Raw genomic sequence first — 26,923 nt, forward strand, 5'->3', positions numbered from 1 at the left:
AACTCAAGCAGGATGTGAGTGTGCAGTTGTGGGAGAAGTTGCTGAAGGTCATGACGAAGATGACGGTGTACAAAACCTGGGACTGCCATATTGTCAGTGTCGCCCTCACCACCAAGACCTAGAGCCGTAGAGAACCACTAGCCTCCTCACTTCAGGACGTGGGACTCCAGCAGCACCAGAAATGCTATTCAAAGCCATGACATGGATGCATCCACTGACAAAATGCCCACCCGGCAACAGCCTAAAGGGAGTGTCAAGCCGAGCTGGAGAATGATCCCACGCGGGAGACCCTCTTGAGAATGGGCCGAGTGGAAGGTCATATTCTGGGAGAAGGATGAAAGGGGGAGGGGGGTTAGAATGTCCAAACAAAAAGGAATTATTCCAGAATTCCCACATGTGAATGACGCTCCTGGTATGATTTGGAGACAGACACAGTGCTTCAAGTCTGGTTCCGATCCAGGAGCACACAGTTAAGAACCGTACATGGCAGTGATCACTACCCAGTTTTGTGTTCAGTGGGTGAAAGAGTTGAAGTAAGACCAGGTGGCGGAACCCCAAAGTGGGTGTTTGAAAAAGCTGATTGGGGTAAGTTCCAGAAGTTGAGTGAAGAAGGGTTGACAAAGATTGATATTTCTGGAAATGTAGATGAATTAAACAGTCAGGTGCCTTCAGCAATTATCATGGCAGCAGAAGGATCTATACCTAGGAGTAAAAATAGGATGAATAGAAAACTGGTACCATGGTGGACAGAGGAATGTTGTCAGGCTGTAAAAAACAGAAATGGAGCATTCAGGCTAGTTAAAAGAACCCATAATATGCAGCATTTGGTTCAATATAAGAAAGCCCAGGCAGTGGTGAGAAGAACTATACGTCAAGCTAAAAGGGCAAGTTGGAGGAGTTTTTTGCGACAAGGTAGGAAGAACAACACCTGTGGGAGAGATATGGGGAATGATTAAGAGGCTGGGAGGAGATAGAAGGGAATGGGAATATCCAGTAATGATATCTGAGGAGGAAACTGCAGTCTCCAGTAGGGATAAGGCTGAGGTCATGGCCAAGTCATTTGTACTGATACACAGTTCAGAAAATTTGTCTGAAGACGGGAGAAGAAGAAGGGAAAGAATAATGAGCCAACACCCAGGTGTGTTAAGCAGGAGGGAAGGAACAGATGATATAATTGATGATCCATTTACATTAGCAGAAATGGTGAGAGCAATAAAGAGATCGAGACCAACCTCCCCAGGGAAAGATCTGATATGCTCTGTGATGCTAAAAAATCTAGGAGAAGGAGCGCTCTTGAAGTTGCTGCATTTTTATAACAGAGTGTGAGAGGAGGGAAGATTACCAAGTGCATGGAAAGAAGCAGTAGTAATTCCAATAAGGAAGCCTGGCAAGGATCTGTCAAAACCCACTAGCTACAGACCAATTGCATTAACATCAAGTATATGTAAGATAATGGAAAGGATGATAACAGAAAGGTTATCATATGAGCTTGAGAAAAGGGGAATGCACAAACAGTCGGCAAGATGTACTTTATGAAGTCCTTCAGTTAGTTACAAGAATTGCAAATCAGGGAGGTCAGGTAAAATTTCTATGGGTTCCAGCACATGTAGGGGTGAAGGGGAATGAGAGGGTGGATGAGTTGGCAAAGAGGGCGTTAAAGAAAGAAAATGTGGAAATGCACATTAGTATCAGTAAAGCAGAGGTTAAGTGTGTAATCTGGGAAAAAGTCAACCGAATGTGGCAAGAAAGATGGGACAGGGAGGGGAAAGGGAGGCATTTATATCAAATACAAAAGAGTGTTGCAGTTACTAGGGTAGGTAATGGAAACAGAAGAGAGGAAATTGTGTGGACTAGGTTAAGGCTGGGGCATTGTGCATTAAACAAAACATTGAAAATGATAGGGAGACACCAGACAGGATTGTGTGAGGAATGTCAGGAAGAGGAGTCAGTAGAACATGTAGTTTTGTGTTGCAGGAAGTATGGGATACAGAGAGAGATGATAACTAAATTAAGGGAGTTGGGGGTGCAGGAATTCACATTAAAAGGGTTGCTGGGCATGGGTGAGAGAGCACAAGTCCGGGTATTTTTAGCGTTTTTAAGGGATACAGGGGTTTTTTTATAGAATATGACGAATAAACAGGAATAGGATACTAGGATGATCAAAGATGGGAGGGTGAAGTGTAGGTTTGTATATATGTGTGTGTGCGTGTGTGTGTGTGTGTGTGTGTGTGTGTGTGTGTGTGTGTGTGTGCGCGCGCGCACGATTGGGTGAAGGGATTTAGAATGTATGTCTAGTGCACATTCTGGAGCAGAGGGTGGCGGTAATGCACCATTAAGCTGGATGCCAACTGCCGTAAAACAAGATACAGACAGACAGTACATGGTGCAGCCATGGTGGATCTGAACAAGTATATGGAGGCAGGAACCACGCACGGCACCCACAGTGTTGGTGTGATGAAAGGGTACAGAGATGGGAACTGTGCATGATACTTACTCTTTGCATTGGTCTGCTCCAGCCCATTCCTAATTTAACCTACATTAGACAATCCCACTGCCTGGAACTGATACTCCATGTGTTCTTCTGTTTCCCATGATGGGACATTTCTCGGCTGCTCGTCCTGGGGAAGTGCAGATGGATAATCTACCCTACAGCAGCATTGGGGAACCAGTGGGAAGAGATGCCAAAGTTTCTGATTTGTTACACTGTTGTGGTCTGAACCAGGGGTACTGGAACCTGAACTGTGCACAGTGTTCTCAGAAGCAGAGATCAGAGAGTTGGCATTACCTCAAGGCACATAAGGGAAAGGTAAAGAAAATATATAATTGCAGAAGCAGGCAATGGTGTAGTAAAGCAGGCTGGTTTTACTGAGTTACTGCCCACTGGCTGTCGGACGGTAAGATGCAATCTCCTGCCTCAGGGTATGTTGAATCCTTGGATAATTCAATCTCAGAATCTCTTTGGCACAATGCTGTACCAAACCAACTAACTATAGGAACTAAACGCCTAACTAAAATAATCTCTTCTGCCTAAACCGTGTACACATCGCTCCAAAAAGCTCCAAGTTCAAAATGCATCAATTATCAAAGTGTATGTCACACAACCTTGAGATTTGTCTCCTAACAAGCAGAGAAACCTAAAAAACAGAGAAACAGAATTTAGCTTATTGAAAAAAAGACCATCAAACTCCCACTGTGCAGAGAAAAAAGAAACAAATCATGCAAAGAATAAAAGTGAGCAAATAACATTCAGAACTGAAATACACGAAAGTGAGTCCATTGCCATGAAGCCATTCATCACTGCAGACAATCCAAGAGCCCGTTAGTTGCAGGCAACAGCCTCAGTTCAGTGCAGAGACGAGTAAACCTCCTTGAGCAGCAAGTTGAACTGGCCTGTCTCTCTTCTCTGGCCCTGACATCCTGACTTTTTCAGTTTGGCCCAGCTCTTAAATTGTCCAAAGCTCGTGTCGCTCCTCATTCTCAGATCCAGGCCCTGTGGCTTTGATACACTCTCAGGCCTGGAACCCATTATCTCGATTCGGCCCATACCTGACCTTTCCAATTCCGCTGAGAGCTTAAATTAATCAAACCCTGGGTCTTTCCTCACTCTCGGGCCAAGGTCAAGGGGATGAAGTTTTCCCTCTCATTCTTATTTCCCACAAATTTAGCTTTGGTGGAGAACTCACCGACAAACAACATGAACAGTAAAAGAGAACTTTCTTTAACGCATCAAAGAACAAAGCAATACCTGAAGGGATCTATCGTCCTCCTGAATCACTAGTTCAATACTGTGTCATTTTTGGTCTAATAGAGACAAGTTTGTTGTAGAATGTAGCAGTTACCTAGTTGGACTTTGGTGCTGTGCTGGATGGAGACACTCCTCACTTCCTGGGCTCTTCCCAGAAATGTCCATCCCAAACTTCACCTCACAGAGAGGTGGACGTCCCTTGGTGAGCTCATTGAAGTCGGGAGGGGGAGTGGGCTTGTGAGGGAGAGAGAGGGGTCACAACACCTCTCCCTCCCCTTAAAACATTGTCAGGACCTGCCCTTTTCTCTCTAACTGCCTCCCTTCCCCTTCCTATGTTGACCACCCCACTCAGCATGAGACCATTCTCTCTTCTCCTTTCCCCATCAGGCAGAAGATACAATGTCCTGAAAACGCATTCTAGAAAAGCATCTACCCTGCTGTTATAAGGTTATTGAATGGTCCTCAGTATGATAAAATGAACTTGACCTCACAGTGATGGGCCTTGTACCTCATTGTCTACCTGTACTGCTCTTGGTCTGTGACTGTAGCACTCTAATATTGATTTCCCTTGTGCTACCTCAATGCATCAAGTAATAAATTGATCTGCATAGATTGCTTGCAAAACAATGAGTACACATAACAATAACAAACCGTTTTACATGGTGTAGGCTAAAGGAGCTAGCTTAGTGCAGAAATTAAGTAGTTCAGCACAACATTTTGGGCTGAAGGGCCTATTCCTGAACTATACCTTTCTATGGTCTATAACTTATGCTACAGAGGTGGAAGTGTAGATAAGCAGAACAATTGATGCCAGGATTAAGGATGACATTTCTGTTGGTCCACAAATCAACCAGGTCGACAATGATAGGCAATGAGAAGAACTTCTAGTGGGACCGGAGAAAATCGCATGGAAGACGTTCAAGGATATTGTTGAAAATATTCTTGGCAACTACAGAACACCAAGCTATGTGCAACTGGTTGACAACATACTTCAAGCATACAAAACCATGAAGTGCAATATGTCATGCAAGATTCAATCTCTGCAATCCCACTTAAATTTCTTCCCTGAAAATCTTGGCACTGTCAGTGATGAGTATGGTGAAAGGTTTTACCAGAACGTTGTGGCACTGGAGAAATGGTATCAGGGAAATTGGAAGCCATCAGTGCTGGCTGATTATTGTTGGACACTTAAGCAAGAAGTCTCAGACACTGAGTACAAACAAAAATCATCAACAAAACATTCTTAGCTTCGTTGAACTATTGCAAAGCATCAGCACTGTTATGCAATTAAACACATTATATTCAATAAAGATTAATTTCTCGTTTCTCTAAATTCCAATGTGATACAAGTAGTCTGAAGTTATATTTGTGTTGAGCTTCAAGCAGTCTATCATAAACAAAAAAATGCTGAGGAAGCAACACTTTTGAAACAAAAATTGTGTTCAGTGTTATTATCGTCTCCTGACTGTTCCAAGGAACAAACTTCTGTTCAATTACCATCCAGATAGAACATTCCAGTGGGGAGCTGGAGACTTTGGGGCAAGATCGATTCAGAAATGTCCTTGGATGTCTTGCTCCAGGGAGATCTCTTCCTGAGATGATGGAGAGACCTCACCTAGGGAATCGTCCTCTGTATTGATCTCCTGGTGTAAGAGGGGTGCTAGGAACAGAGTACATGTGCTAAGATATCCTGTTCCAGCTAGACAGGACATCAGCGGTCAGACTCAAGTTTACTGTCACTATGATGTCCGAATATGCACGACTACAATGAAAGTATTACTCGCAGCAGCATCACAGAGGCCTGCACTCGCTGGAGTCTAGAAGAATAAACGGGGTTCTCTTAAATGCTATAAAATATTGAAAGGCTAGATAGAGTGAATGTGGAGAGGACTGGGAGAGTCTAGGACCAAAAGTCACAGAGTCAGAAAAGAAGGACATCCTTGTGTTAAACCATGTATATAGGTTGTAACTGGGTTACCTGTCTGGACATGCCTGGACACGCCCCTCTGCTGACTGCTCCTGTGGCTCCTCCCACAGCCCCCTGAATAAAGGCAATTGTATCACTGCTCCTCCCTCAGTCCAGGGCAGATACTCAGCATGGACGTGTGTCCATTTACTGTTAATAAAAACCTTTCAGTATTTACTGTACTTCCAGTATTTTGCAGTAATTGATAGTGCATCAATCCTTTCAGAACAGAGATGAGGAGGCATTTCTTTAGCCAGAGGATGGTGAATCTGTGGAATTTGTTGCTACAGATGGCTGTGGAAGCCAAGTCATTGGGTATATTCAAAGAAGAGGTTGATAAGTTCTTGATTAGTAAGGACAGCAAATTTTAAGGGGAGAAGGCAGGAGAATGGGGTTAAGAGGGATAATAAATCAGCCATAATGGAATAGCAGAGCAGACTCAAGGGGCCGAATGACCTATTACTGCTCCTATGTCTTTATGGTCCATGGTCTTATGTGATGAACATCGTAAATAATTCCTATCATCCATCCTTTCAGGAGACGCCATTAACCTTCCTTATGAATCTTTATCTTTTTTTCTCCTTGCAGAAGAGAGCATAAGACACATCAACTGGCAGAGAATTAAGGATGGAGAGGGGGGTTCTTTGAGACAACTAACTACTCTTAACAAGAGGCAGCACTCAAAGGCAGAGCCTGATGCTGATGATTGAATTAACTATTATTAAATGCAAGATTTACTCCAGCAGGCCTGAAATCAGCAGGGTAAAATATCATCATATATATTTTGAGTTAAGGTATTGTTAACTTGATGATTATCATTCTAATGCTTCAAACAGAGCCTATAAGAACGATTCAAGTGAGCAAAGAGCAGATTATGGATACAGGAACAGGAGTGGAAACTCAGAAATTCAGTGTTGAAGATGCAAGTTGTTCTAACTCTGCTCTGACTGCTGTAGAAACTGTAACTTGCAGGCCTCAATGACGTACAGTACAGTGCAAAAGTCTTAGGCATGTATATATATATGAGAGGGGTGTGGGACAGGTGGCAGCGAAGGAGTGTGGGTGGCCTGGGTGCAGACACACCCGGCCCTGAGACATCAGGCAAGGCCATTAGATCCCAAACAACTGGTTTATTGGCCATTACAGAATGTCTCTCTGGTGTTTCCTGCTCCCTGCCCTCTCCCTTCTCCTTTCCAGTCTCCCTGCTCCCTTCCAACTCTCAGTCCACAACAGAGACCCATATCAGAATCAGGTTTATCATCACTCACATAAGTTACGAAATAGTTTTTTTTTTGCAGCAGCAGTAGAGACAGAAAATTAATACAATACTGTGCAAAAGTTTTAGGTACCCTGGCTATATATAGGTGACTAAGACTTTTGCATATTACTGCAGATAGTTCGGGTGAGAGACAAATAATGCCACATTGTGCATACTTGCGGAACAAAAGGAAGTGTAAATTCTGTCATGCAAATTTAAACATTGGTGATGATATAAATAACCTGTAAGGAGCGTTTTTACACCGCTTCGCACAAGACCGAGTGTGGCCTCCGTGAGATCTTTCACACTGAGAATGCCATCTTGCACAGAATGTGTTAACATCTTTGGACCTTGCAGCATTGTGTTCTTCCGCTCATGGCCAGCAGGGAAGCAGGATTGTGCCATCGCAGGGGTTTGGGAAAGGGAGACGTGTAAATAAGAAATCTGATCAATATACTTTCATTCCCCACCTGTTGCTTGAAAGCTTACGATCAGTAGCCGACATACATCCTGATGTCCTGATAACCCAGCTCTCTTGCCCACATATGTTCCCAGCGGTTCAGTAACTGTAATTAAAGATGAGGGATTTTTAAAAGATTAGCTTTTTATTTATCACATATACGTACATTGAAACATTGAAATACATTGAATCCTGGTTAAGTGAGACATATCAAGGCCAGTATATTATGGCCCATTAAGCAGCTGTCCCAATTAGTCGAAGCTTCATGAAAAGTTAAAAAGGCTCAAAAAAAAGACAAACTATCATTTAACTGAGTAACAAATTACGTATTTAAATAAAATACAGAACAAATTTAACCATTACCAATATCACTACAATACTCTTTGCACATATGCAGATATGCAGATATCACTGTATTAATTGCAAGTATGGAGGAAGAACTACACAACTTAATTGATATAATTGTTGAAGAAAGTGCAAAAATGGGTCTATCTATCAATTGCAAAAAGACCGAATGTATGGTGATACCCAAAAAGAAGGAGAATCCTATCTGCAGGCTGAGAATAAATGGGGAAGACATAAAACAAGTACAGAACTTTTGCTACTTAGGAAGCTGGGTGACATCAGATGGCAGGTGCGACATGGACATCAAAAGAAGAATAGGGATGGCAAAAGACACCTTTATGAGAATGACTACCTGCCTCAGAGTACTGAAATGTTACGTTTATCCAGCTCAGAATGTTGGACAATATCTAGTAACATGAGGAAATGAATTGTAGCAGCAGAGATGTGGTTTTTGAGGAGGATGCAAAGAATATCATGGACAAAACGAATATCTAACGAGTACGTCATGAACAGAGCAAACACAAAAAGAGAAGTAATGTATGAGATCATGAAAAGACAACATAACTTCATTGGACATGTGATTAGGAAAGAGGAGTTAGAATGCACGGTAATTATGGGAAAGATTGAAGGGAAGAAAGCAAGAGGAAGACAAAGACAAATGATGATGGAGACAGCAGCCAGAGAACTGGAAATGAACACCAATGAATTGACCCACTTGACCCGAAACCGGAGTGTGTGGGCCAAAGCTCAAACTGGGCATGGCACCTGATGATGATGACTATAAAACTATGTATTAGTTCCTAATAGTTATTGATGAAGGAATCTACGCCGCCATGTTCCTTTGATTGGCTGCAAGTGAACAAAATCAGCTCAGACACCTAGTGCAAATAACGATCTCATCTTCCAAATATTCATTTTCAGAATCAGAATCAGAACCAAATTTAATATCACCGGCATACGCCATGAAATATGTTAACTTTGCGGCAGCAGAACATTGAAATGCATGATAAATAAATATTTAGAAAAGAACTGAGTTACATTAAGTATATATATATATATCTATTAACTAGCTATGTTAAAAATGAGTAGTGCAAAACGACAGAAACAAAAGAAGTAGTGAGGAAGGGTTCATGGGTTCAATGTCCATTTGGAAATCAGATGACAGAGGGGAACAAGGTGTTCTTGAATCATTGAGTGCGCACCTCCATGCTTCTGTACCTCCTTCCTGATGGTAACAGTATGAAGAGGGCAGCCCCTGGGTGGTGGGGATCTTTAGTAATAACAATAACAATAATAATAAGTACTTTATTGATCCTGAGTGGGAAATTCTTTCGTTAAAGCAGCAACATTTAAAAACACACCCAGCAGTGTGCAGACTTAACTAATAATAAGGTACAGAATAACAATGTACCAATGTGCAATAATGCACAAAGTAATAAAGCAGAGACGACTGTACTATGCTGTGTGTTCTCCTGCTGCACAGAGATGAACTGTTGTCTATGCTTATTGCATTTGGTAGGAAAGATTTTCTGTAACGATCGCTGTGACAGTGGAGCTGAAAGAGTCTGTTTGAAAAGGTGCTCTGCTGCTTATTCAGTGGGATGGACCGAATGATGGACGCCACTTCCTGAGGGACTGCTCCTTGAAGATGTCTTGGATACCACAGAGGTTCGTACCCATGATGCAGCTGACTAATTTTACAAGTTTAAAATGGCGCTAAATGGCGACTCCTTTCCTTGCATCTTCAGAAGCAGCTCGATTTTCATCTTTAACATCCTTATTTCACTCTTTCAGGGTTCTTTTGAAGATCCTGACCCAGGATATTTGTGATTTGCAAGCGCAGAGCTCAAGAAAAGGAACGTAACGGACTTTTAACATTGTAAACCAGTGAGTTGTTTGTTATGTCTCCGTGCCCGCTGGGAAAACGGAGACACCTCTTTCTCCCTTATTAGGGAGAGAGAGAATCTGTAGTATGTCGAATGCCGGGTGAAACGCGAAGTTTTTGGGGTAGCTGCAAGTCTGTGTCTTTGCTACTGCTTTGCTCTCGCTTAAGTGCTCGTTAGCGGTGCTGATGCTTGCTTTTTTTTGCCGGTGGAGGGAGGGGAGCTGGGGGGGGGGGCTTTGGGGTTCTTATGTTTAACTGTCATTCATTCTTCCTGGTGTTTTCGTGGATGTTTGCAAAGAAAAAGCATTTCAGGGTGTATATTGTATACATTTCTCTGACATTGAATTGGACTTTTGAACCTTTGAACATATTTCAATCTTGTGCAGTAGCCCCCCACCTTACACCAGATGGTGATACAGTCAGTCAGAATGCTCTCCATGACACATTTGTAGAAGTTTTTGAGTATTTTAGCAGACAAGCCAAATCTTTTCAAACTCCTAATGAAAGATAGCCGCTGTCTTGCCTTCTTGAAAGCTGCATCATTATGTTGCTTCTAGGTTAGGTTCTCTGAGACATTAACAGCCAGGAACTTGAAATTGCTCACTCTCTCCAGTCTGATCCCTCTGTGAAGATTGGTCCATGACCCTTGGCTTACCCTTCCTGAAGTCCACAATCAGCCCTTTGGTCTTGTGACATTGAGTGCAAGTTGTTGCTGTGACATCACTCAACTAACTGGCAAATCTATTCATTGTAAAATTCAAGATGATTATCAACACCTTCAATTTCTTTGCAGTTCCTAACTTGTTGAAGTTGTGAAAACATTCCATTTCTGGCATCTCCAAGCTTGGAAACCACAGTGAAGAGAGTAAAGCTGTTCTGAATTGTCTTACTGCTTATTTTTCGCTATCAGTGACAAAAATCATTGTGTTTTGGACACAAACACACATGACTGACGCTATTTAAAAACTGTTCGCTCTAAGCACAGTGTAATGTCGAACAGCCACAGAAATTCACACGACTGATGCCAGTTAGAAGCTGTTCAGCATTAGTGTCCTGCCCCAATTAAGTGGCGTAATGTCGCAAATAAATGAAGGGAGTTCTGGCTATTTTCTGGATTAGTTTTTGTTCTTTAAGAGTTGTCTCAAACATGTGGCTTCTCTGATTAACCAATGGCTCAATTAACTGGAATCCACTGTATACGTACAGTGAATTACGTCATTTTGCCTCAATGACCAACACATTGCAAGGATTATAGAAACATAGAAACATAGAAAATAGGTGCAGGAGTAGGCCATTCGGCCCTTCAAGCCTGCACCGCCATTTATTATGATCATGGCTGATCATCCAACTCAGAACCCCGCCCCAGCCTTCCCTCCATACCCCCTGACTCCCGTAGCCACAAGGGCCATATCTAACTCCCTCTTAAATATAGCTAATGAACTGGCCTCAACTGTTTCCTGTGGCAGAGAATTCCACAGATTCGCCACTCTCTGTGTGAAGAAGTTTTTCCTAATCTCGGTCCTAAAAGGCTTCCCCTCCATCCTCAAACTGTGGCCCCTCGTTCTGGACTTCCCCAACATCGGGAACAACCTTCCTGCATCTAGCCTGTCCAATCCCTTTAGGATCTTATACGTTTCAATCAGATCCCCCCTCAATCTTCTAAATTCCAACGAGTACAAGCCCAGTTCATCCAGTCTTTCTTCATATGAAAGTCCTGCCATCCCAGGAATCAATCTGGTGAACATTCTTTGTACTCCCTCTATGGCAAGGATGTATTTCCTCAGATTAGGGGACCAAAACTGCACACAATACTCCAGGTGTGGTCTCACCAAGGCCTTGTACAACTGCAGTAGTACCTCCCTGCTCCTATACTCGAATCCTCTCACTATAAATGCCAGCATACCATTCGCCTTTTTCACTGCCTGCTGTACCTGCATGCCCACTTTCAATGACCGGTGTATAATGACACCCAGGTCTCATTGCACCTCCCCTTCTCCTAATCGGCCACCATTCAGATAATAATCTGTTTTCCTATTTTTGCCACCAAAGTGGATAACCTCACATTTATCCACATTAAATTGCATCTGCCATGAATTTGCCCACTCACCCAACCTATCCAAGTCACTCTGCATCCTCTTAGCATCCTCCTCACAGCTAACACTGCCACCCAGCTTCATGTCATCCACAAACTTGGAGATGCTGCATTTAATTCCCTCATCCAAGTCATTAATATATATTGTAAACAACTGGGGTCCCAGCACTGAGCCTTGCGGTACCCCACTCGTCACCGCCTGCCATTCTGAAAAGGCCCCGTTTATTCCCACTCCTTGCTTCCTGTCTGCTAATGTTGGGCATTCTATAACTGTTGCCACACCTCCGGCACTGTACCCCAACAGTATAGTGCCTATGAAAAGCATTCGCCACCCCCCCTCGGAGTTTTCATGTTTGTTGTTTTACAATATTGAATCACAGCGGATTTAATTTGGCTTTTTTGACACTGATCAACAGAATAAGACTCCTTCATGTCAAAGTGAAAACAGATCTCTACAAAGTGAATTAAATTAATTACAAATATAATAAGTGATCGCAGAAGTATTCACCCCCTTTAATATAATACCCCTAGTCATCACTGGTGCAGCCAATTAGTATTAGAAATCACGTAATTAGTTAAATGGAGATTTGTTTTTGGAGACTCGTGTATATTCAAGGTGCTTCAATTGACAGTAGTAAAAATACACCTGTATCTGGAAGGTCCAACTGCTGGTGAGTCAGTATCCTGGCAAAAACTACACCATGAAGCCAAAAGAAGACTCCGAAGTAACTCCACAAAATGGTTATTGAAAAGCACAAGTCAGGAGATGGGTATAAGAGAAGTTCCAAGTCACTGAATATCCCTTAGACTACAGTTAAGTCAATCATCAAGAAATGAAAAGAATAGGGCACAGCTGTAAATCTGCCGAGAGCAGGCCGTCCTCAAGAGCTGAGTGCATGGAGGGTTCTAGAGATGGAGGCCACTAAGAGACCTATGACAACACTGGAGGAGTTACAAGCTTCAGTGGCTGAGATGGGAGAGACTGCACATACAACAACTGTTGCCCAGGTGCTTCATCAGTCACAGCTTTATGGGAGAGTGGAAAAGAGAAAGCCACTGTTGAAAAAACTCACATGAGATCTCGGCTAGAGTTTGCCAGATGGCATGTAGGAGACTCTGAAGTCAGCTAGAAGAATATTCTGTGGTCTGATGAAACCAAAATTGAGCTTTTTGGCCATCAGACTAAATGCTATGATTGGCGTAAGCCAAACACTACGTATCATCAAAAACACACCATCCCTACTGTGAAGCATGGTGATGGCTGCCTCATGCTGTGGGGATGCTTCACTGCAGCAGGCCCTGGAAGGCTTGTGAAGATAGAGGGTAAAACGAATGCAGCAAAATACAGGGAAATCCTGGAGGAAAACTTGATGCGGTCTGCAGAAGAACTGTGACTTAGGAGATCTGTCTTCCAGCAAGACAATGACCCCAAGCATATAGGAATGGCATAAAACCAACAAAGCTAATGTCCTAGAGTGGCCAAGTCAGAGTTCAGACCTCAATCCAATTGAGAATTTGTGCTGGACTTGAAAAAGGCTGTTCACTCACAATCCCCATGCAATCTGACAGAGCTTGAGCAGTTTTGTAAAGACGAATGGGGAAAAATTACAGTGTCCAGATGTGCAAAGCTGACAGAGGCCTATCCATACAGACTCAAGGCTGTAATTGCTAGGAAAGGTGCATCTACTAAACACTGGCTTGAAGGGGGTGAATACTCATGCAGTCAATTATTTTGTGTTTTATATTTGTAATTAATTTACGTCACTTTGTAGAGATCTGTTTTCACTTTGACACTAAAGAGTCTTTTTCTGTTGATCAGTGTCAAAAAAGCCAAATTAAATACAATAAAACATGAAAATGAAAATTTCCAGGGGGTGGGTGGGAGAATACTTTTTACAGGTGCTGTATATCTTTGGAAACTAGAGAACCTGGAGGAAACCCACATGGTTACAAGGAGAAAGTACAAACTCCTTACAGACAGCGGCAGGAATGGAACCCCAATAGGTGACTGTACTTGGTAAAGTGACATACTAACCACTATGTCATCATGATATACAAAGTGGAAGTGGTAGGAAGAAGATTAAAGGAATGAGATTACACAAGAGTGTACACAGTATTAGGGCATTGATTAGCTGTGATACTTTTGAACCATTAGTTCTTATTCTAAGCCACTTGGCCTTCTTGCCTTGGTTTCATTCACAGGCTCCAGGAAGCAAACTTAACTGATTGAGCCACAACCAAAGTTAAAAATCCTTGTAAATAAAGTTTAAATGAGATGTTGAAATCGGCATCTTTTCTCTTCTAAGAGGTTTTGCAGTATGACTAATATGTTTGAGCTGTCGGGTTGGTTGGGCCCTCAATTTGTTGATAGTCCAATTGCATTTTAATCCCATACTCATTCCCATGCTTGCATTTTGATCACTGAAAATGCAGTTCAAACAACCTCTCTTTGTAATGAGTTGGCTTTCCAATAAATACTGGCTTGTGATAAAAGTGGACAACAAGCATCAGCCTTGCCAGATACATTGATCCCCCCAAAATTATTCAGAACATACTCAGGAGCTGTAATTTCTAGATTAGCCAAAGCTAGACCACTGCTGCCAACATGTCAGCTTCATTACTTGCATTTCACAGTGATGGTGGCCTGCCAGGAGAGCTGATCTCAAGTCTATACCTGAAAGTTCTAGACATCACGCTGTCCTTCTCAAATGTGCAATGTGCAATCAAGACCATGACATACATAGAGATCTATTTTATAGTTTCATAGCCAATTTGTATCAATACAAAATAGTGTAATTGTCCCACACTCTTGAAGACTTTTCCAACTAAAACAATCAACTGGATCTTTGCCCATAATTACTTGGAGCTGGACAGAAGTTGTTAAAATTCTCCCCTTTTAAAAAAGTTATATATCTCCTTCCCCTCTGCCGTCAGAATTCTGAATGGACAATGATCCCATGAATACTACCTCAGTACTCCTCTTTGCACTACTTACTTAATTTAAATTTAAATTTCTTTATATTTTTTACTGTAATATACAGTTTTTATTATTATGAATGCAATGTACTGCTGCTACAAAAAAAAGAAATTTCACAATCTACTGTCTGCCAGTAATATTAAAACCAATTCTGATTTTGATTCTGACAATGGAAAAAAAATAGCAACCACAATGCAAAATTCTTCCTGAGTTAACTCATTAAGTAACTCATGTTCATGTTCATGGCAGTAATAATTCATAAATGCTGGGAAGCCGATTAATGAATCGCCTCACTATGTTCACTTAAACCTAAACTATGCTGAGTAAATAAATTCATCCACAGTTCTTCAAGACATCGACCACTTCATGTACTGGGAAAGGAGCTCTGTGGCAAAGATCCATGCACAGCTTGAAGGAGCCCATTATATAGTCACCAGAACATCAGTGCTGCCACATTCATCTCCGTGCTACTGTGGCAGGACAACCTCCTGAGGTACATTTTTTTGAGGTAACAGGGGGATTAAGATATGTTTGTACATAATAGTGGGTGTGAATTTGCTGTTAAATACGATGCAGGAGAAATATTGAACAAAAGCTGGAGTCTAAATGAACTGAATAATTTTGGAATTGATTGCCTCATGTTAAATTCCAGAATAGGTCTGGACCTGCCTTCCAATGTAAATGGTATCATTCATAAATGAAGATAGAAGCACTTTATATGCATATAATAATAATATTTTCCTTTGCATTAATTTACAGCTGAGGCACCAAGAAAATGAGATGTGTTGTTTATAATTTTCAGCACTGCAGTAAAACGTTCACTTCTTACTTTATAGACTTACTGTACTGCACAGTCAGGGTAATGCCACATTTACACATTTTTCATTAAAGTCTAGCTCTAAAACATTAGTTATGCCATTTTCCTGATCTTGTGATGGTGTTAACAATTTGCTAACACTCTTTTAAAATGCTCTGGCGAGAAAAATAACAACAAAGTTGATCAGTATCAGTTCATAAGTAAGCTCCTTAATATCCTGGTGATGTTCTTAAGAGGACAGTGTCTGGAATATTGGGGTGGAGAAATAGTGAAACATAGAAACATAGAAAACCTATAGCACAATACAGGCCCTTCGGCCCACAAAGCTGTGCGAACATGTCCTTACCTGAGAAATTACCTCGGCTTATCCATAGCCATCCATTTTTCTTAGCTCCAGGTACCTATCGAGAAGTCTCTTAAGATATCCTATTATATCTGCTTCCACCACCGCCACTGGCAGCCCATTTTACGCACTCACCACTCTCTGTGTAAAAACTTACCCCTGACATCTCCTCTGTACCTGCTTCCAAGCACCTTAAAACTATGCCCTCTTATGCTAGCCATTTCAGCCCTGGGACAAAGCCTTTGATTATCCACATGATCAATGCCTCTCATCATCTTATACACCTTGATCAGGTCACCTTTCATCCTCCGCCACTCTAAGGAGGAAAGGCCGAGTTCACTCAACCTATTCTCATAAGGCATGCTCCCCAATCCAGGTAACATCCTTGTAAATCTCCTCTGCACCCTTTCTATGGTTTCCACATCCTTCCTGTAGTGAGGTGACCAGAACTGAGCATAGTACGCCAAGTGGGGTCTGACCAGGTTCCTATATAGCTGCAAAATTACCTCTCAACTTCTAAACTCAATCCTGTGGTTGATGAAGGCCAATGTACTGTATGCCTTCTTAATCACAGAGTCAACCTATGGATTCGGACCCCAAGATCCCTTTGATCCTCCACATTGCCAATTTTCTTATCATCAATACTATATTCTGTCATCATATTTGAACCACCTCACAGTTATCTGGGTTGAACTCCATCTGACACTTCTTAGCCCGTTTTTGCATCCTGTCAATGTCCCGCAGTAACCTCTGACAGCCCTCCACACTATCCACAACACCTCCAACCTTTGCAAATTTACTAACCCATCCCTCCACTTCCTCATCCTCATCCTTATTTATTAAAATCACAAAGAGTAGGGGTCCCAGAACAGATCCCGGAGGGATACCACTGGTGACTGACCTCCATGCAGAATATGACTCACTCTTTACCTCTGTGGGCAAGCCAGTTCTGGATCCACAAAGCAATTTCCCTTTGGATCCCATGCCTCCTTACTTTCTCAATAAGCCTTGCATGGGGTGCCTTGTCAAATGTCTTGCTGAAATCCATATACACTACATCTACTGCTCAACCATCAGCAATGTGTTTAGTCATATCCACAAAAAATTCAATCAGGCTCATAAGGCATGACCTGCCTTTGACAAAGCCATGCTGACTATTCCTAATCATATTATGCCTCTCCAAATGTTCATAAATCCTGTCTCTCAGGATCTTCTCCAACAACTTACCAACCACTGAAGTAAGACTCACTGGTCTATTATTTCCTGGGCTATCTCTACTCCCTTTCTTGAATAAGGGAACAACATCCGCACCAAACCTCCGGAACCTCTCCCGTCCCCATTGATGATGCAAAGATCATTGCCAAAGGATCAGCAATCTCCTCCCTCGCCTCCCGCAGTAACCTGGGGTACATTTCGTCCGGTCCTGGTGACGTATCCAACTTGATGCTTTCCAAAAGCTCCTGCACATCCTCTTTCTTAATATCTACACGCTCAAGCTTTTCGGTCCACTGTACGTCATCCTTACAATGGCCAAGATCAACCCTATAATCGCCAAGAGTGGGTTGGATGTTAGATTTAGAATAGTTTCAATGAAGTGGCAACAAACAACAGCTGTGTGGGTAAATGGTGACTTGGAATTATGTTTGATTTCTTTTGGGAGGGAATCACATATAACTTTTGCCAAGAGATTAAACAGGATACTTTATTTTAAGACCATAAGATCGAATTGGGCCATTCAGCTCAGTGTGTCTGCTCCACTGTTCTATTGTAGCTGATTTACTTTCCCTCAGACCCATCCTCCTGCATTCTCCCTCTAACTTTTGACACTCTAACTAAGCAGGACCTATTGACCTCCACTTTAAAAATACACAATGACGTCCATCACAGTAGTCTGGGCAGTGAATGCCAAATGTTCACCACCCTCTGCCTAAAGATAATCCTCCTCATTTCTGTTCTAAAGAGACGTTCTCTATTGTGTGATTGTGCCCTCTGGTTCTAGACTCTCCAACGGCAGAAAAATCCTCTTCACATCCACTATGTCCAGGCCGTGCCTCTGGCACTGAGTCTGGCCCTGTGCCTCATAAGGGTAGGAATCTGAAGAGAATAGCAGGAGGGAGTAATAGGGGACTCTATAGTTGGGGGCACAGATAGGCGACTCTGTGGATGTGAAAAGGAAACACGGATGGTAGTTTGCCCCCAGATGCCAGGGTCCACGGTGTTTTTGGTTGCGTCCACAATATCCTGAAAAGGGAGGGTGAGCAGCCAGAAAGTGTGGTACATATTGGTACCAATGACACGTAGAAAAAAAGAGGAGGTCCTGAAAAAAGAATACAGGGAGTTAGGAAGGAAGCTGAGGAGCAGGACCTCAAAGGTAGTAATCTCAGATTGCTGCCTATGCTACACAGCAGTGAGGGCAGCAATAGAATGAGGTGGCAGATAAATGCATGGCTGAAGAATTGGAGAAGGGAGCAGGGATTTAAATTTCTGGATAACTGTGACCTGTACAAAAGGGACAGGTTGCCCTTGAATCTGAGGGGGACCAAAATTCTTGCGAGCAGGTTTACTAGAGCTGTTGGGAGTTGTTTAATCTAATATGGCAGGGGGATGGGAACCTGTATGACAGAGCTGAGGATGACCCAGCAGGTTTACAAGTAGATGATGGATGTAACATGAATGAAAGGAAGGACAAGCCAATGACTGGGTACAAATGCAGACAGAGCAAAGAGTTTAATTGTACCACAGAGGCATAATTCAAAAGGGTGAAGAATGCATGACTGAAGATGCTGTATTTAAATGGGTGTAGCATTTGGAATAAGGTAGACGAACTCATGGTGCAATAGAGTTGTTGGCATCACTGAGTCATGGCTGAAAGAAGGTTATAGTTGGGAGCTTAACATCAAAGGGTATACTTTGTATTGAAAGAACAGGCAGAAAGTCATAGGTGGTGGTGTGGCTCTGTTGGGAAGAAATGGAATTATATCTTTAGAAAGAGATGACACAGGGTCAGAGAATGTTGAAGCTTTGTGGGTTGAGTTAAGAAACTGCAAGGGTAGTAAAACCATTATGGGTTCATATATAGGCCTCCAAATAGTAACCAATATATGGGATTGAGATTACAAAGGGAGGCGGAAAAGACATGTAACAAGGGTAATGACACAATTGAAATGGGAGACTTCAATATACAAGGGGATTGGGAAAATCAGGTTGGTGTTGGATCACCTACCAGATGGCTATTTAGAGCAGCTTGTGCTTGAGCCTATCGGGGAAAGGCTATCTTAGATTGGGTGTTGTGTAATAACCCAGATCTTATTAGGGAATTTAATGTAAAGGACCCCTTAGGAGGCAGCGATCATAAAATGATTGAATTAATACTGCAAGTTGAGAGGGAGAAGCATGAGAGAGGAGCTTGCCCAGGTGGATTGGAGGAGAATACTGACAGGGATGAGGGCAAAGCAGAGATGGCTAAAGTTTCTGGGAGTAGTTCACAAGGTACAGGATAGATATGTCCCATAGGGGATGAAGTTCTCAAATGGCAGGGGTAGTCAGCTATGGCTGACAAGGGAAGTTAAGGACTGCATAAGAGCCAAGGAAAGGACATATAAAGTAACAAAAGGGAGTGGGAAGTTGGATGATTGGGCAGCTTTTAAAATCCATCAAAAGACAACTAAAAAAGCTATAAGAAGGAAAAAGATAAAATATGAGAGCAGACTAGCTAATAATATAAAACAGGATACCAAAAGATTTTTTCAGTTATACAAAGAGTAAAAGAGAGGTGACAGTTGATATTGGACCACTTCAAAATGAAGCTGGTGAGGTAATAATGGGGGACAAAGAAATGGCAGATGAACTTAATGGATACTTTGCACCCGTCTTCACTGTGAAAGACACTAGCAGTGTCCCGGAGGTCCGTGAGTGTCAGGGAGCAGGAGTGAGTGCCATTAATATTACAAAGGAAAAAGCGCTAGACAAACTCAAAGGTCTTAAGGTGGATAACTCACCTGGTCTAGATGGACTACATCCCAGAGTCCTGTGAGGGGCTGCTGAAGAGATAGCTTTGAAGAATCATTTGATTCTGGCATGGTCCCGGAGGACTGGAAGATTGCAAATGCCACTCTAAGAAGGGAGAGAGACAAAAGAAATGAAATTATGGGCCAGTTAGTCCAACCTCAGTGGTTGGGAAAATGTTGCAGTCTATTATTAAGGATGAGGTTTCGATGTGCTTGGAGACTATTGATAAAATAAGTCGAAGTCAGCACGGTTTTTGTAAAGGGAAATCTTGTCTGACAAATCTGTTAGAGTTATTCGAGAAAGTAACAAGTAGGATGGACAAAGGAGAGGCAGTGAATGTCATTTACTTGGATTTTCAGAAGGCATTTGATAAGATGCCACACAGGAAGCTGCTTAACAAGATAAAATCCTATGGTGTTACAGGAAAGGTACTGGCATGGATGGAGGAATGGCTGACAGGCAGGAGGCAGTGAGTGGGAATATAAAGGGCCCTTTTCTGGTTGGCTGCCAGTGACTAGTGGTGTTCCTCAGGGGTTAATATTGGGACTGCTACTTTTCACATTGTTTGTTAATGATTTAGATAATGGAATTGATGTCTTTTTGACAAAGTTTGCGGATGATACGAGAATAGGTGCAGGGGTAGGCGATGCAATTGTGGTAGAACATAGACAAATTGGAAGAATGGGCAAAAAAGTGGCAGATGGAATACAGTGTTGGGAAATGTATGATAATGCATTTTGGTAAAAGGAACAATAGTGCTGACTATTATCTAAATGGGGAGAAGTTTCAAACATCAGAGGTGCAAAGGGACTTAGGAGTCCTCATGCAAGACTCCCAGAAAGTTAATTTACAGGTTGAGTCTGTGGTAAAGAAGGCAAATGCAATGTTGGCATTTATTTCAAGGGAATAGAATGTAAAAGCAGGAAGATAATGCTGGACCTTTATAAGACACTAGTCAGGCTGCACTTGGAGTCCTGTCAACTGTTTTGGGCCCCATATCTCAGAAAGGATCCTTGCTTTTATAATCTAGTCCTCACAAAATGAACGCTAACATTGCATTTGCTTTCCTTACTACTTACTCAAACTGCAAGTTTATCTTCAGGGAATCCTGCACAAGGACACATAAGTCCCTTTGCAGCTCTGATATCTGAGTACTCTCCCCATTTAGAAAATAGTATGTGATTATTTTTCTTGACCAAAGGGTATGACCATACATTTCCCAATGCTGTACTTCATCTACTACTTCTTTTCCCATTCTCCTAATCTGTCTAAGTCCCTCTGCAAATTCCTTACTTCTTCAACTCCACCTGCCCCTCCACCTATTTTAGTATCATCTGTAAATTTGGCCACAAAACCATCAATGCTATGGAAAAATAATAGATTAATCCAACAAATGTTGAGATTAGTTGTTCACTAATGACTTATTTTGTCTCTGAAGCCTACAAAATCCCAGGTCCTGCCCACAGCCATCAAGGTATGAACTTACTCTTTCAAGTATTTCCTTTCCCTCAGTCCATCAGCTGTTCATATTATTTAGTCCTGTAATATCCTCACTTCCTTCTATCCAAAAAGTTCTTTCTTGCTCTCATTCCTTTCCTGATCTATCTTCTCACTCTATCTCACATTCTCTCTATGCTTTCTGCTTTCTCTCTTTCCTCACTCAATGGTGATGCTATCTCTCTCTCTTTCTCTCTTTCTAAGACACTTTCTAAATTGGCTTCTTGTCCACATGACTCTCGAGATTGAATGGGCAATAAATGGATCATTTTCTTTCTTACACAATATGCCAATGATACAAAGATCTAGAATTTATAGTCTTTATAGGATTCAAAAAGCATTCAAAGTACATTTTGTTTTATCAAAGTATGTACAAATTATACAGCCTTGTCTACTAACAGGCAGCCTCAAAGCAAGAAACCTGAAGAACCCAATTAAAAAAAAGAAAGATCAACACTCAAAGAACATCAAAAAGTGAAAAAAAAACACAAATCATGCAAATAATAGAAGCAAGTAACTGAATTCCATAGACCCGAATCCCTGGATCAGCCGGAGTAGGTCCAAAACCTCGGTCACAAGTTCATCAAATAGCGGGGCAAGCCACTGCGAAGCGTGCAGACACGAAGCACATAGCAGTGGGAGCAGACTCACAGCCTCAGTGTCGCAGAGAGAAGAATTAACATCGCCGAAGAATGAGCGAAATTGGCCCTACCCTCGCCTTCAATCCTGGCATCCTGCCTTTCCAGTCTATCGGGGCTAGTATTTAAATCATCCAAACACTGGGTCATTCCCTGCTGGGCCTCAGTACAGGGCCTAGACTTCGCCGACCAGCCTGAAGCCGTTCTCGATTTCACCAAATCAGCTCGGCAACCCCGCACCTGATCTAGATTTTTGGGCACCAAAAAGTCTTCATCTCAACTTCTCCTCGAATTGCTCACTCCAACTCCATCTCTGTCTCTGAAACTACCTCAACCTGACTTTGTAACACACCAGCATGGCTCATCCCTGAGTCAGCTTCACCTCCATTTGCCTATTCATTGTTTGCGATGATGGTATACCACAAGTTGCTTCATAAAAAGTGTTAGTAATGATGTTTTTAGTCATACTTCTTGTCTCTGAACTACCAGTAAGCTGGCGCCCAACTTCAGTAGCCACCTTAAACCGTAAGTTTTGTAACTGTCAAACTAGGGGGTAATAGGAGGTGGGGTGGGACCACAGGAGCGCAGGAACACAGTCCATAGGTGGAACCTCTTTTGACATGTTGCAGTTTTTAACTTCTTAGAGTCACAGAATAAAGAGGCAGACTGTTCTGTCCATCTACTCCATGCTACCCTTATCTTCTGCCTAATCCTATCCACCTGCACCCAGGCAGTGTCCCTCTAAACCCTTCCCACAATGAACCTATCCAGGCTTCTCTTAAGTGTTATGATTGAACCTGCACGTACCACCTTCACTGGAAAGTCATTCAACGTTTGCACCACCTCTGAATGAAGAAATCTCCTCAGATTCTGCTTAAATATTTCACCTTTCACCCTAAACCTATGACCTCTAGTTCTAGTCTCCCCCAACCTGAGGAGAAAATGCCTGCTTGCTTTCATTCTGTCTGTACCTCTCATAGTTTAGTTGAATCAGGGCACTCAAAGCATCCTAGCAGTGGAAATAGAAAATATTGCAGTTGCTGGAAATTTAAATGAAAAAATAGAAAATTCTGAAAATATTCAACAGCATTTCTCCCCATTCTGACTCTGTTTGTATTTTCCATTTATAATTTCTTTGTCTTTCAGGGTGGCTGGGTTCCATGTTGATATGCACTGAGTATTTATATTGCAAATCAGCATTCATGGGCAATGAAGGGGCGGTTGTATGTTCAATTGCTTTGGTTTTCACAGATTTTACTCAACAAAATAACTGTTATTCATCTTTCATGGGTCCCTGTAATTGAATTTTGGTGAAAAACAGTTTACATTTTCAAGAGAAGCCAGATGATTTTGCAGGGCTCCGAAGAGCTCTGCTTTATAAATCTGGGTGGCATGCAAGCTGTTATTAGGTGCTGTCTTCATTAAGGTAAACTACTGCCCCACTTTTAAAGTCTATCCATGAAGATGAGATACTTAGCGTACTCATTCACAACTAGCCCATTAATACCAATGTAGCATTATCCTTTTAGTGCTATTGGCAATTTTCAGCAGCCTCTAGTGAATAGCAGTTGTTTCACTTTGGTATTACAGCATCTCATTTAGACTACAACAGCACTCACTAAGAAGACAATTCAATTCTTTCACCTTACACAACAATAAACTACCAATAATCAACATTTTTTCCTAATTATTCCCTGTTGAAATTATCACATTTTCTTAGAACAGTTTGGGAAATATTTAAATGACAATCCTATTAAAATCTTCTCTAGAAGTTTCTATGTCTTACTCTACTAAGTAAAATTATTAATCTCCCAAACAGCCTGAAAGCAATTGCCATGTCATTTTATTGTAAACATTTAATTGGTAGTAACATATTTATTAATTATCTACGGATATTTAGAAGGCAAGTCGAAGGTTAAAGTTGTATCCAGTCCTTGTATTAACCACAATAAGATTGTCATATAATTTTGCATTCAGGGGAATGAGGGATTGAAAATCGCCACTGACTTTCCTTTTTATCTCTTCAAATGTTGGACTGCATAAATGTAGTGATTTTAAGAAAATTGTAATTATTGCCTTGTAAAATGAACATGTTTTACTGCATATCTAAACTTGACATGCACTATAATCTACTTCTGGTGAAACATTGCAGAATCTTATTGGTTTGTTGAATATTACAGTGCATGGCTTCAAGCTGCCTTGCCAGACTGAAATATTGAACAAATACAATTTTGAAATAAGGTTGGAAAGAATGATGAAGATATACTGTATGTCAAGAACAGAACAAAGAACTTGTTGGAAACAAATTGACTATTTGGAGTTTTATAGTAGTCCAAGAAAAAGGTAAAATTGTTTTCATAAAAAGAAGAGATCCTGTAGATGCTGGAAATCTTGAGCAACAGACACAAAGTACTGGAGGAACTCAGCAAGTCAGGCAGCATCTATGGAGGGGAACAAACAGCTGGTGTTTCAGGCTGTTAAATTAGGGTGTAGAATTGTTATTTTACTTGTACTTTAAATTTCCTATGCTTGTTTGTATTTTAATTACACTTATTTTAATTACACCAATTCCACTTAAGTTGCTTCTGCATTTTTCCAGAAGCTTCCTGGTTTTCAGTAGCAGATGTCACACCATTTGAATCTGGCTGTTTTATAGGTTAATCGTTATCACTGAAATTTGTATTATCTCAAGTCTGAGTATGAGATGACCACGACTGATTGTTCTTTTTCTTTTCTTTGTTCTCTTGGCTCCTCTTACTTTGTCCATTTTTGTAACAATTAATGAAGTTGCTTAGCAATAAGTTTTATGCCTTATTCCTGACTTCCAAGGAACCTTTGGATCACCAAAGCAGCGGAATCAAGTGGGCCTGAGCCACTTCATCAAACTAATGAAGGGTTTCAGCCTGAAATAATGACTGTTTATTTCCCTCCACAGATGCTGCTTGTCTTGCTGAGTTCCTCCAGCATTTTGTGTGTGTTACTAAAATGATGTTAAATGTTTTAGTCTTGCTTATCCTCCAAGAGGACCACAACCTTATGGTTTGGAGGCTTGCGTGCCTCAGTGACCCAGAGAGCTGGCTGGAGTCAGGGCTTCATGCTTTGGCCCTTGGTAGGGTCACCCATGCCAAACACATCAGAGGGTAGAGGCCAGACTAAGAGTGGTTCACCAGGTCTCCGGGTTCGGGGGTTCAGCTCAGGACTAACAACCCTGACTGGTAAAACGAAATGGTTACAGAAACAGCAATGAAGAATCCTTCTGCATCTGACTGTGATGGTGTTCCTGAGTTTCCACCTTGGACTTGCGTGACTGACAGTAGTGAAAACCGAGAGGAAGCTACTGACATGATGAAGGAAGCCCTCAACTCTGCTAGAAATGGAAGACATTCAATGCTGTCCTAAACACCAGCAGCTTAATGGGCAGTAAAGAGTCTTGTTTATGTTCAGAATTGATCCGCACCATTTTAAAGTTTTTGAGCAGGAATTTTCCCTTAACAACTTTGAGCAGATTTTTCAAATAGACACAACAGAGGCAAGGCCACAATGAAATGTAATTTTCTTAACCCTACAATCCTTGGTTAGTTTTAATACAAAACTTTCCTTCAAAACACATTAGTTTAAAAATGTACTCATTCCTGTTCAAATTTACTTTAATGCATTTTCAATTATTGTTGCATATGTTTCTTCTGCTATGCAAGCCAAGAAATCGGTAGTAACGAATTGAATTCCAAAACCAGTGCCCAGGAGCACTAGACTGATTGTTTGACCGTACCTTCAAGACAGGAATTGGCAGTCTTCAGGTCACACTGGCAAAGTCCAGCCAGCGGTGTGATTTCTTTAACTGTGGGCATGGGGATTAGGATTGAAAGAGAACAGCAATAGCTGTTTGAATCTGCTGCAACCCTCCTGCTCGCCCTTGTTATACATTCAGGAGCGTAAATACATATTTTACTTCTCAATTTTTGGCAGAATCCATTATAGATAAACCACAACATAATTTTCAGTTTTGAGTGCCAGTTTTTCAAAGGGGCGTGGAGTTTTCATTGATTGGAATCAGCCAATCCTTGAGAATGACTATACATTGCCTTACTGTAGATATGCGAAGAAGGTGTGGAGAAGGTTTTTTAAAGGGGCATCAGATTAGTGTGAGATTTGCATTGACTAGATTCAGCCAATCCTTGTGAATGATTATACATTACTTTACTGTAGGTATCCAAAGCGGGTGTGGAGAAAGAAAGATTCCAGGGCTTGTGTCAGCGCTCATGCCGAGCGGTTGTTTGACAGAGAACTCTCTGATCCACACATTGATCCCAGGGACCTACAGGGATGGACATCTAGTGCTGTTGGAAGATCACCAACATGGTGAAAGACATCCTCTCATCTGCCCAAGGTTTGTTAGTCTGCCGGCACATTGAGATGTCCATGGGTGGGTGCTGCCGACTAGCATATTCCAGGCTGCAGGAGTACATACTGAGAGATGCACTGAAGCTTGGTGCAGCCACTGCAAGGGCTCATTGGGGAAGAACTATGGTGTGGTGTTCTTCAGCTTATGGACATGGAGGGGCCGTGTTGGGTGAGAGGGTCACTGCACTGCAAACTCTTCAAACCACTTTTTATAAAGCTGTTTTTGCACTGTAGATACATGCTGGCATTTATTCACAGTGTATTCCATATCCATAATTTAACCTTTAACTTTAATTTTTATTTAAATCTTTATTCTTTAGAAGTGTTGAATGTTGTTGCTTTTTGCTGCATATCACGCCAGCACACCACAGCAAATTCCTAATAGAAGTAAATGTATAGGGCAAATACAGTTGATCCTTGATCTTTATTGTAGTAGAGGACCACGCCAAAGGCCACAATAATGGCAACAGTCCTATTGGTTTTAAGAAGAG

At 41.7% G+C, this 26,923-nt stretch overlaps 1 long non-coding RNA gene across 1 annotated transcript in view; it reads left to right on the forward strand.

Annotated features, from left to right (window-relative positions):
• LOC134357525 (uncharacterized) overlaps positions 1 to 26,406 on the forward strand; it is a 61,121-nt gene extending 34,715 nt beyond the window's left edge. Inside the window, exons 3-6 of the long non-coding RNA XR_010020639.1 lie at positions 9,294 to 9,442; positions 9,569 to 9,661; positions 15,072 to 15,221; positions 26,238 to 26,406. This is a non-coding gene — a long non-coding RNA (uncharacterized LOC134357525). The remainder of the gene's footprint in view (positions 1 to 9,293; positions 9,443 to 9,568; positions 9,662 to 15,071; positions 15,222 to 26,237) is intronic.
• Positions 26,407 to 26,923: the final 517 nt, after the last annotated feature.

The sequence above is a fragment of the Mobula hypostoma genome, chromosome 16 (genome assembly GCF_963921235.1).
Source record: "Mobula hypostoma chromosome 16, sMobHyp1.1, whole genome shotgun sequence".
Taxonomy (NCBI): Eukaryota; Metazoa; Chordata; class Chondrichthyes; order Myliobatiformes; family Myliobatidae; genus Mobula; species Mobula hypostoma.